Source organism: Lemur catta, chromosome 6 (genome assembly GCF_020740605.2).
Source record: "Lemur catta isolate mLemCat1 chromosome 6, mLemCat1.pri, whole genome shotgun sequence".
Classification (NCBI taxonomy): domain Eukaryota; kingdom Metazoa; phylum Chordata; class Mammalia; order Primates; family Lemuridae; genus Lemur; species Lemur catta.
In genome coordinates, this window is record NC_059133.1 from 63702800 (window position 1) to 63711582 (window position 8783).

Consider the following 8783-nt stretch of genomic DNA (forward strand, 5'->3'; position numbering starts at 1 on the left):
ACTTGGTTGGAAGCATTCTCACTCTAACCACGTGAATTCTGTTTTTTCAATGGTCATAAAATTTAGGATCTTTCTGACCACCTTTCTGCTGTTTTGGCTAATATTGGCCTTACTTTGACCCTCATGTCTCTCCAGGTTGCTCTGACTCTAATCCATACCAGATCTCTTCTGGTTGAAAAATCCAACTCAAAATAGCTTCTTTGAGAAAAGGAAATTTGTTTGTTCATTCAACTGAAAAGTCCAGGAGTGAATCTTGCTTCTAGCATGGTTGAATCCATGTGTTCAGTGATTCGTAAGGACTCCATGTCTTCATCTTCAGGCATGTCTTTCTCCTGGACTGGCTTCATTCTCAGGCAGTATGGTCCATCGTGAAGGAGAGTGCACACCAGCAGCTGTAAGTTCACATCTTCCTCAACAGGTCAGGAAAGTTCCAGAATTGAGCTCTTATGCCATCAGTCATATACCAGCTCTGAACCAGTTCCTGGCCGAGTGTATGGAATGTTCCAACTGCCTAGGTAAAAAGATGATGTGCCCAGCCCTAAAGCCAGGGGTGGGATCTGCCTCACCAAAACTACCACAGACTGAGAGTAGATGAGGGACAGCATCCCAAAGAAAAATTGTTTTTATCAGAAAAAAGGAAAATAAATATTTGGAAGACAAAAACCATAGCTATCTACTGCGGCATGTTATATATATTTCTTTATCCTTACTCTGTGGTTTTAGACATGAATGGTTATGTGTTTAGTGCTCATAAGGTTGATTTATCTCTCTAGGAACATAAATTTCAGTTTCTTTGGTTTTTCCCAATATCCCCTTTCAAAAAACTGTTCCCTTCCCAACTCTGGAGAGCAAGAGCATCTGGGTGTAAGATACGGAAAGGAGAGGAGTCTGTGAAGGAGGGTAAGAGTTCTGACTCCAGAGTCAGCAGATCCCTGCTCCACCCTTTACGAGTCCTGCCACCTTGGACAAGTTACTAACCTCTTGGGTGCTTAATATCAAAAGGGCTGCTGCAAGCAATTCATCCATTCTTATGTGTAGAGCTCTTAGCATGCATTTTATCTATTGCTATTGTTATTATTAATAATAATAATAACAGCCATGGCTCACACATTGTTGCTAGCCCCTCTGCTGGACTCTGACAGGCTGAAATGGCTCTGGGATTCTTCCCTTCCTTACCGTAGTCCAGCCAACACTGACCTGCCCTTCCTGAATTCACCCAAGCCCCCATACACCCAGGGCCAGTACATGCACCTCCGCAGGAAGGTACTTCTTCCCACTCTAACTAGTTACCTCTCATCTGTCAACTGAAGAATCATGAGGTTCATAAATTTGGAAAGGAGAACTTTATTTCTCATAAAGGGTTGCATCCTACGGGCTGGCTATCTTGCAGGCTGGGAGCGCAGCCTTGGGCAGAAGCTGAGAGCACTTCCAAGAAGGGGTGAAGGGAAAAAGAATTTATGATGAGTAGAGTGACTAAATATACAAATTTAATAAGCTATAGGAGGAGTCATAAATATTTATGAAAAACGAAACACGTGCACACACAATTGAGCCTCTTGCCTCTTTGTGGATCACATGTTAAAAAATGGCAGCTGTTAGCATGATCTGAGAGTGGAGTTTTCAGCCCTCTGACCTCAAAAGGTGAAGGAGAGGACATGAAGATCCACTGTGCTCAGCCTCTGTAAACTGGCCAGAACCACTCCGTGGTCAGTGTTCTCTTATCAGAAAGGAATGATGGTCAGTTGTGTTGAAACCTCAAAAGGAAGGGGCAGTTTCAGGTGGTTGATTGAAATCAGTGGTGGAAAGAGTTTTTTTGAAATGCTGGTTTCTGGCCAGGTTTATGCACATAATCCCAGCACTTTGGGAGGCCGAGGCAGGAGGATTGCTTGAGGCCAGGAGTTTGAGATCAGCCTGGGCAACATAGTGAGACCCTGTCTCTACCCCTACCCTCCCCCCAAAAATTAAAATATAGCCAGGTGTGGTGGTATGCAACTATAGTCCTAGCCTCTTGGGAGGCTGAAGCAGGAGAATTTCTTGAGCCCAAGAGTTCAAGGTTACAGTGAGTTATGATGATGCCACTGCACTCCAGCCTAGGTGACAGAGGGAGATCCTGTCTCAAAAAAAAAGAAAAGAAAAGAAAAGAAAAGGAAGAAAAGAAAAGTAATGCTGGTTTCTGCTTAACCCTTAGAAAAGAAAGGCTAATGGAGGTTAGTGAGGGAGGGGGTATAATGAGGTGTGTCCAACCTTCCATCCTGTCATGACTAGGAGCTCAGTTTTTAAGGTTTCTCTGGTGTCCCCTTGGCCAAAATGAGGTCTATTCAGTCAGTTGGGGGGGTCTTAGGATTTTATTTTTATTCTCACTTTCATCAGTTCTCATTGTCAATGGAGAAGAGTTCCCTGACCCCCACCCTGGATCTGTTATTTTCTTTCATTGCACCCTCTTCTTTTCCTTCATTGTCCTTACTACCATCTGTAATTTTCTATTTGTCTTTGTGTGCTTCTCTTACTGACTGTAAGCCCCACTTTATGCAATAAGAAGGAGTTCAGTAATTATTTCTCAATAAAACAAATCAATGTCAAATATTTCAGACCTACTTAAGGGTGATATGGGAACTTTGCTGAGGATTCGATGAGGAATGTCAGAATAGCTAGACAGTGCAGAGCTGGTGATAGAGAAACATCGAGGGAGAAGATTGAAGAGGAAAGGTGGCCAAGTTTTGTCCTAAGGGCCTTTTTGTGGGTAGGGGGTTGTATGGGCACGAAAAGATGAAGAGAGCAGAATAAGACCTCTGTTATGTGAGGCGGATGCTATGCATGTGACATTCATTTCAGTTTAGTCTCACTTTTTCAAAGTGGATTTTGTCTGTATTTAGCATCTTTGCCCAATTTTATATATTTTTCTCTCTCTTTCTCTCTCTCTCTTTTTTTGTGGGGCATGGAAGTACAAGGAGGTGTTGGTCACATTGCCTATTTATTATACAATTCCCCCAAGTACTTTGAATGGCAACTTTATAAATAATGGCTATTTATGATTGTTGTCTAGACTTAACAAATGGTTATTTAACAGGCAATGAAATAATTTACCCACAGTTCTTATACTATAATTACACACACCACTTTTAAGGGGCAAATGTTAGGGCTTATGCTCAAAATATAAGTCTTGTTCACAGTGGTGAATTATTCTCTGTGGACAATGACATTAGTTATTCACCAGTATGAAATACAGAACAAAGACAAGTACAGTCATTTTTCAGGGATCAGGTTCTTAGAAAGAGTTGAATGTCTAAGTCATCATAAATCTAATCAATGCTGATTAGAAAATATTAAATAACATACCCATTCATTACCCTCACAGTAGTACAGGCTTATTTGCAAACACTTAGAAAATATAGAAAAGAAAATAGAAAAGTAGAAAAGCAATCCCCACAGTAGCACAGTAAACATTTTGGTATATTCCCGTCTAGGTTTTTTTCTCCTATTCATGAATGTTTAAAGCATACAATTAGAATCACACTGTACATATGTCATATCTGTTTTTAAATTTTAATATATTGTTAATGATTTTCTAGGTCTGAACATTATCTATAGCTCCATTGTTTAATACTGTAACCAGTAGCAACTGGACTACTGAGCACTAGAATTGGGGCTAGTCTGAATTGAGATATGCTCAATTATAAAAAAAATACCGGATTCCAAGACAATACAAAAAAAGTAAATATCTCATTATTAATTTTTATATTGATTACATGTTGAACTATTTCAAATATGTTGGGTTAAATATATTGATAATTTTACTTATTTCTTTTTACTTTTAAAAACACACCTGTTAGAAAATTTAAAGTCACAAATTTCAGTCACATTCTTTTTCTGTTGGATGTGCTGGTCTATAGCATCCTTTTATAGCTGCATAATTTTTTATTATATGAATAAAATTATTTAGCCAACTCTTAACCAATTCCATCTTGTTGAATCTTCAAAGTACTTCTTATTTTTCAGTATCAAAAATTACTTTCTGAACACCTGTATGTATCTCTGATTGTTCCCTTAAGATTTATTGCTAAAAGTAAAATTTCTAGGGGAATGGAAATATTTAAATAAGCAATAATGTTATAAATAAATGAATAAACAAAATATAATGTTTTTGCTTTTCATTATTCATTTATCTTTCTCCTTCCAGAGAAAGATATCATTCTGATCATTAGCAGTTGCTCATTTTACATTGAATCAAAAACACCATGTCAGCTATCTTCAAATAAATTAAAATTAGCTGCCACTAAGTTGTTTTTGAAGTTGGGTCTGAGGTTTCATGTTTTATGTGAATTGCAAATTGTCGAGTTGGATCTCAGCATTATTCTTTTTGAATTAAAATACATACACTTTAGGTTATTGATTGTGGATAATCATGAAATGGAAAACATTAACAGTGTATAAATTTTCAAACCTTTCTGATTTACCTTTGTAATACTACATGATGGAGGGGAGAGGGACCAAGGAGTTGTAGCTTAAAAGATCATTTATCAGAGGTCCAGAGTATTTGACCTATTATTATATGAAGGTATAATCTAACACTATTTTAATACTATTATTGTACAATAAAAACAAAGCTTTAGGATATTTAGCAATAGTATATACCAGATGAACAAAATTATATGTTTCTTGTAATATTAATTGGATAAAATACACTGAATTTTTGCATCAAATGGCCAATAGAGCCTCTGTAAAACCTTCCTTCCTGGTTTGCTTAGAAATTTTGTGTTTTGTGTTTTTCTCTAATATCTCTGGGATTCTTTGGGAAAATGTCAGGAACCTTTAGGAGTTGCTGAACTCTCTTCCATATCCCCGATGTAGTATTAAAGAAAATGTTGATTCAAGAAACAGAGCTTGTGTTTGACTAGGCAATATAGTATTATTGAGGACTTATTGGACTAAGCAGTGACTTGACTATAATTTAGGGGAAATGACTTATGGCATTTCTAAAGTATTAATATAAAATGAAGAGTTTCTGGTTCACCATCAGTGTTTCATTTGAAATAATGAATTACATTGTCTACCAGTGGAAAAAGAAGAAATAAAGATCCATAATTTAAACCAACTTGGTTTTCCTACCTTTCCATCTAAAGAATTTAAAGAATCAACACTGCCCCAACTAAGCAGAAACACCAAGCTAGATTTTTCCCCTTAGGCGTAAAGGTTGAAGAGATTGAATAATTTTTAGTAGAATAGTATTCAGAACTTCAAAAGATAATTTTTTTGCTTGAGCCTAGGAATTCAAGGTTACAGTGAGCTATGATGGTGCTACTGTACTCCAGCCAGAGTGACAGAGAAAGAGCCTATCTTTTAAAAAAAAAAAAAAAAAAAAAAAGAATTTTTAGGCTGGATGCAGTGGCTCATGCTTGTAATCCTAGCACTTTGGGAGGCTGAGGTGGGAGGATCACTTGAGGCCAGGAGTTGAAGACCAGCCTGGGCAACACAGTGATGGAGACCCCATCTCCACAAAAATAAAAAAAAATTAACCAGGCATGATAATAAATGCCTATAGTCCCAGGTACTCAAGAGGCTAAGGAAAGAGGATCACAAGAACCCAGGAGTTTGAGGTTGCAGTGAGCTATGATCACACCATTGCACTCTAGCCCAGGCAACTGACTAAGAGCCTGTCTCAAAAAAAAAAAAAAAAAAAAAGTAGAAATTTTACTTGGCTTGATCCTAAGATGATAATGTTACATAAGACTCTACCATTTGTATGTCTGGATTATTATTTTGTTGTTTTCCTGTATCTTCCTTCCATCGTAGTTAATCATCTAAAATAAAGATATTTGCATAGATCTTTTGTTTCTAATTTGCTGTAAATTTTCCCCATCTTTCCCGTCTGATTACAAAAGAGATTTTCTCCATTTATTAATTTTAAAAAGTGTATCTTCAATGAACACCATCTTTTATATACTCCACAGTCTACCTTTTAGATAATGTACATGAAAGTGTAACATGTCATGCTCATTTGATATTTTTCAATTTTAGATCAGATATAATAGCAGTAGAGCTGAAATAAACTAACTTTTTTTTTTTTTTTTTTTGAGACAGAATCTCACTCTGTTGCCCAGGCTGGAGTGCAGTGGCGGTCATAGTTCACTGCAGCCTCAAACTCCTGGGCTCAAGTGATCCTCCTGCTTCAGTCTCCCGAGTAGCTGGGACTACAGGTACATACCACCATTCCCTGATAATCCTATTTTTTGCTGAGTTGGAGTCTTGCTATATTGCTGAGGCTTGTTTTGAACTCCTGGCCTCAAGCTATCCTCTCTCGCCTTGGTCTCGCTAAGTGCTAGGATTACAGGGCATGAGCCAGCACACCTAGAACTAACTTCTGTAAGAATCACATTTCTATCTTTTGGTGGAATTTTACATGAGGAAATATTAGTTTGCTAATATTTTATTTTGTACAAACAAGTAGCAAAGTACAAGCCCTTCATCCTTACTGTTGCTCTAGCTTAACTCTTGTATCTCCCAAGTAAGTAGACAAGTAGCAGCCACTTTGCCAGTTAAAAGTATGAAAAAAAAATTGTAAAGGTAATTCATTTTATTTCTTTTAACTTGTCTATATAATTAATAGGTTAGTTTAATTCCATATTAAACCTTCACCATCTGCAGAGCTGCCATAAAGTCCCATAGGAACATGTTTAAACTGAGTAATTAAGACTACAGAAAAAGCTTCCAGAATAACATGTTGATGACAAATAAAAATCAAAGTAAAATATCTAGTTTTGAAGGACTAGATATTTTTCCTAATTAAAAAAAAAACAACTAAAAGCATGCCATTTATTTTAGTATGATTTTCAAAGGGTTTGTATGTGTAATGCCACAGAGCAAAATAAGTCTGATACACCCATTCATAAAAAAAATAAAAAGAGTTGCAGAGAGGGGCAGTTTTCAAAGGAGACTTCCCTCAGGGGTGGTACTCTAGAAGCAAAGAGTCATCTCAAGAAAAAGAATTAATTGAGGTGCTCCAAGGATTATTTTTAACTATGATGACAGAGAAGAAGCTGTGCAATCCTTTTTAAGTAGCACAGTTAATTCACGCATTCATTGGATAGCTTACACATACGTGGTAGGTATGTGATTATTTTTCCTCAATTTCATTGTCATGTTCTATGGATACTTTCTGAGCATTGACTATGAGAATATCAACTGGAATTTCACTGACCGGCATATTCCAAATATTTCCAATTGTATGAAATTCTGCCTGATTGACAGAATATAAACATTTCTAATGGTTCAAATGTTGAATACAAACATTTGACTTTTTCGTAACTTATTAAACTTAGCTATTTAATCAGCTAAGATTTTTGTGAACAATAATGTTTTATTATGAACTGACATTTAAAGGCAGATGTACAACCAGGCTATAAATATTATGTTCTTTTTTTTGTTTTCTTAATATGGAATGCTTCACGAATTTACATGTCATCCTTTCACAGGGGCCATGCTAATCTTCTCTGTATTGTTCCAATTTTAGTATATTCGCTGCCAAAGCCAGTGCTTTTTTTTTTGAGAAGACATCTTGCAAATGTTCAGGTTTTCTCAAAATTGAGAGCCCTCCCTAAACAGATTTTTTTTCTTCCACAGTAAGACTTCCATACAAATTTAGCTTTCCCATGTAAATTTCAGAATGCTTTCATTTCATTTGTTTAATTGCTTTATGGCAAAAAAAAAAGGTAGAAGATAAAACTTTAGTGAGATATAAAATAATATAGAGTGTATATTAATATAAAATCTATTAATAGTTGGCAGCTTCTGTTTAAAAGATTACTTCTCATTAGATACAGATCTCAAATAGCTGCTCAATCCTCCCAGTATCAATACTTCTTGATTATGTCTTACTTATTTAAAGGATTTTTTCCCTTTAATTCCTAACATCTTCATCTCTATTTTCTAAATGAAGAAATCAGGACACAGAGGGGTTTAGAAGATTCATGTAGTTCTAAGACACAGCCCACTGCTTTATGTGCTTTCTGCTTAACAAATTCCATGGGCAAAGCGTTTGCTAAGTGCCCTCCACGTGCCAGGCACATGTGGGTCTTTAAAGGCTCCCTGTAAAGTTGTCCTTGTTATGAAATGGGGCTCTAGCAGTGCTCCATTTTGTGACCTGCTCAGTGGCTCTTGAGTTGCATCTTGGCTTCCACTGCGGGAGGAGCAGAGGAGGAAGCAGTTCTCCCATGGGAAACACATGCTTAGGTTCTACCCTTTCCCACCGACCCCATCTGACAGCTTCACTTCTCCGTTATTACCAGTTGTGGTCATCTGACTGTGTAGAGATGGTGCTGGTCCACAGCGTGGCATTGGGCACATCATCTTTGACAAGGCCCTCTCACCGTGGCCACTGCGTCATTCAAGCACCAGAGACTACTGATTCTACCTGAAAACTCTCCCTCCAATCTAAGCCCTGTCTCATCATCCTATTGCCGTACTAAAAGTACCTTGTTATTATTTAACAGCTTCCTAACTGATCTTTCTGCCTCAGCCTCTTTCCACACACCGCTAAACCATTGTTTACACTGTGGCCGTGGTTGGTCACCATTCTAAAAGGCAATCCTGATCGTGGCCTGGCCCTACTAAAATGTACCTATGTAGCCCTATATATTACTCACTTTCTGGTTCCAGTTCAAATGTCCTCTGCAAAGCTTCTCCTAATTCACCTGAATGCAGTCTTGCCTCGCTCCCACCCCAGCCACCCCCACTTCTTAGCACTTTCTTCCAATTTCATTCATACGCCCACTGTAGAACTCTCCCTT

At 37.4% G+C, this 8783-nt stretch overlaps 1 non-coding gene across 1 annotated transcript; it reads right to left on the reverse strand.

Moving 5' to 3' along the window:
- Positions 1–7424: 7424 nt before the first annotated feature.
- Positions 7425–7527, reverse strand: LOC123640844. Its single transcript, XR_006736088.1, has one exon. It is a non-coding gene; the product is annotated as a U6 spliceosomal RNA (small nuclear RNA).
- Positions 7528–8783: the final 1256 nt, after the last annotated feature.